The following is a 4169-nucleotide window of genomic DNA, read 5'->3' as shown; positions in this document are numbered from 1 at the left end:
AAAAAAAACAAAAAATTATTGCAAAAAGGAAAAGAGAAAGATAGAACTAAATGATCACCTTTTGAACTGTCACCCAGCCAATAGATATTCTTTTGTTTTTTTTCTTTTTTTCTTTTTTTTTTTTTTTTTGAGGTACGTACAATGATTTTCTCTTCGTACAAAGAGAAAAGGAACTCCAAATTTTGACTGGCTTATCATTAACTTAAGGATTTGTGCTATGGTGCCTCATCTCTTCTCCCTCTACGTTTCACTTGTATTTTGAGATATTATAGGTAAAGTCAGGAAAATTAATTAATTGGCAATCAACTCTATGATTTGTTTCACAGCTTTATTTTGCGAGTAAGACTGAGGGATCTTTACTTCTCAAAAAGAGAGAATACTAACAGCGAAAAGTATTGAGATTCTATAAACATTAATCATTACAACTAGAGTAACTACCAATGATCATCAAAGTAGCTGAAATACTATACATATCATCGTTACAATGGATCTATGCTATACTTTAATATGCAAGTATGCATCAAGACTCTTAAGTCTACGACATCACCTAAAAGTACTAGTTACCATGAGCATCCGCCTAATCTCGCAATAAGTCCTCAAGCATCACTCGTAAGGGTGGGCAAATATACGCCCAACCCGCCCCACCCGCTTGGATTTAGTTTTTTTTTTTTTTTTTTTTGTGTGTGGAAATGAGGGTTGGATTTCCTACAACCCATGCGAGGGTGGGGTTGGTTCTTGGTATAAAAAAATTATGGGTCATTGGGATACCATACCCTGGCACCATTTCGATAAATTAAAAAAAAATAAAAGCCAATACCAAAATTTCTTTTGCCACTCCCTCTCTCTCTCTCTCTCTCTCTCTCTCGTCTACTCTCTCCCTCTCTGTCTCTCTCTCTTTCTCTCATTTGCTCTCCCTCATCTGACGTCTCCATACGGAATTGGAGCTCTCCTCCGAAAGTGACGAAAACAACCCTTGTACTGTCACATTCGAACGAGAGGGCGTTTTTGTCTCTATTTCTCTCGTCTGCTCTCTCTCTCTCTCTCTCTCTCTCCGTCTCTTGTCTGCGGCTCTCTCTCTCTCTCTCATTTCGAAACTACAAGAGAGCAAACAATGTCGTTCCCCATGAACTCACTTCCACGGACACGACTCTAGCCTCCAGGTTTTTCTCTCGAACTCTCAACCTCTTTCATTCTCTCTCACAAAACCACCCAAACCCGCATCATCCGCCCCATCCTGCAACACCCGAGATCCGGCAGATATGGTTCACTATAGCCGGGTTAAGGGTAGTTTTTTGCAAACCCGCATTATGTGGGTCGGGATGTAGAAATGGTTGATATCCGCCTCGCACCCCTCGTCACTTGGATCAAGTCCTCCACAATAATTGGATGCTTCACGATATCCATCTTATGCTAAACTATATATAACATCATAGATGTACATATTGAGAAAAAAATGGAAAGAATACAAGGGTAAGTCTAACGACTTAGTAAGTATAAATGCACATAAAGTACCCGTCATTAAATGGTGCACTATGTTATTTATAAAGAACATGCAGAATTATGAGATGATAGTTTATGATGTATGCAATATAGATATAATATATGCTGTAATATGAGAATCATGTCATAATTTAATAATATGGTCTACCCGAGATATTACCCATTTTCGGCAGGGTTGGCGATGTCCTAAGAGACCTGTAATACAATACCAATGCCTCGGTTATTGTACGCTACCGTCCATAACTCTAGCAGCCCGACCGAGTCCAAACTCAGGTGGCCCATGCTACTAGTGATGCACATCATGTATTGACCAACCATTAGGCATGGCTGCGCCGGTCAAGAAATAAACACTGGATCCAAGGCCCACACACATACATTTGACCATAAAGTTAACCTGTATAGTAAGCCCATAACTGTTATCCCGCACGTACCGATGTACCATGTCATACGATGCAATTAATCGTATCCATCTTTTACATGCATGCTTTTACAAGTCTCATCATTATCTTGTTAATCAACATACATTTTCATAAAAGAGAGTTCACAGTAGTCCAAAATGTATTTCATGAGAGTTGTAAATATGCATGTTTGATATATATAAAATAATCGTGCAATGCGAAATAAGTACAACAAGTATTCATGTGAGTTTGTACTCTCTCGGGTCATAAGGCTCCTTCATAAAATCTCCTTGAGGCTCTAAAACATCGAATACTGAGAAAAAACTTATCATTAATTCTAAACCTGAGCCAAGACGAACCTAGAACATGAAAATAGGGTTGTAGGAGTTGTGGTCAAAATGGCATTCCCCTGAAACGCTTCTGGGCGAGCGCTCGTGCCCTAGGCCGAACGTTCAACCAAAGACTTTAAGTAGAACCTCATTTTGTCCAACGATCCCCTAAGTAGTCTTAACCTTGGTCTAAGGCTACAAAGGTCTTCTAACACTTCTTAACCCAAAACAACACCTCCATACAAAATTAAATATGCCCAACAAGAATGAAATGCTAACTCATGCTTAAGGACAGAGTTTTCTCCCAAACTAGATTGTTAGAATTTTCTTCAACCTAGTTTATAAAAGCGACGTGCGTCCATTTTTTTAATAACATGTGAGGTGCATATGAGTTTTTAATAATATTTATTCCAACTTTGTCCCTGCTATTAAAAAGGCATGTGTTTTTCACATGTTCAAATGACACATATTGCTTTTATAAACTAGGTTGAAGGAAATTCCTTCAACCTAATTTGAATTAAAACTCTATCCCATGCTTAAACCAAGATTAAGGGCAACAACATAACTAGAAGCTCAAAACTACCAACTAAGCTAACTATAATAAGCACTTAAACAACATAAGAACTAAGTAAGGAACAAGCTAGGCTTAGAAGATTACCTCATTGAAACAAAACCAAAGTGAGGCTTTAAACATTAGATGGGTATTTGCAAAAGGCGCGTCATTTCAAGGGGTAAAGTGAAGTTACCTCTTTTTTTGGAACAATTGAAAGCATTTATGTCAATGGAACCTTTTAACTTTTTAAGAATTTACTATTGCACTGAACCTTTAACAGAGGTACTGAATGTTTGATGCCTTTAGTACTGAAGAATCAGGTTATACATGGTAACCAAATGGAAATGCTTAGGATAATGAGTATGGAATCAATTACGATGTCAAGATTAATGAATAATTCCTAAATGGCGAGAAAGCATTGGAAACACCATCTTAAGAGGGAAATCTTAGATTTTCAAATCACAATAAGACACTTAACAATATCGGAATGGATACCATGACATTAATCTCGAAAAGAGCTTTCTGGAATGGGGTCACATGCGCAATTCTGAGACTCGTTGCAAAAGTTATGGTTGTTTTACTGAATACTGCGCAATCAGTCAAACTGCTAAAAAAGTCAATTGCGAACGTTTGCTGAAAAGTACCGAACGTTCGTTGGGACCAAACGTTCACGAATGCACCGAACGTTAACTGACAGTGTGTGAGGAAGGTAAACACAAGATTTTTCAGGTGCAAGTCCAAAAGTTTACTGAACGTTTGCTGGGGGACCATCCGGACATTCGCTAACCAGTTTTGGACCGCTGGATATTGACCAAATGCCCGACAAAAGCTATGCACAGTACCCGAATGTACGCCCATAAGTACCGAACCTTCGGTGACGTACTGAACTGTCATAGCAGTACCCACAGCTTTTCCAATCGTGATCCAAAGGAAGCCTTCTCACAATTATCTATCCAAATTGTTAGCGATCAAGATAGGTAATTGCTAGAGATTCGGAGGGTGTTATATTTTTTAAATAAAAAATTGCATTCTCCCTCCCCACCAAACCCAAACTGAATTTAAAAAAAAAAAAAAAAATGAAAGAGAAAGATAGAACTAAATTACCTTTTGAACTGTCACGCAGCCAATGAATATTGGATCAGGATCCCCTCCACCCGAGGGGGAAAATGAGAATCTCATCTTCTCTAATCTCAACCCTTAGATGAATCTAAGGGTTCAAAGTATTCTAATCTCAAAACTCAAACACAAACACAACCACACAGGATTTTATACTAAATTTAAATTAAAAAATTAATTAATTTAAAAACAAAATGAAAAAAAAAAAAACAAGGGGATGCTTCGCCCAGAGCCGCCCATCTGGGGGTGGCCGCGCGCCCACCCCTAAGCCAT

The sequence above is a fragment of the Corylus avellana genome, chromosome ca10 (assembly GCF_901000735.1).
Source record: "Corylus avellana chromosome ca10, CavTom2PMs-1.0".
Classification (NCBI taxonomy): Eukaryota; Viridiplantae; Streptophyta; class Magnoliopsida; order Fagales; family Betulaceae; genus Corylus; species Corylus avellana.
Note: the sequence above shows the minus strand (reverse complement) of the source record.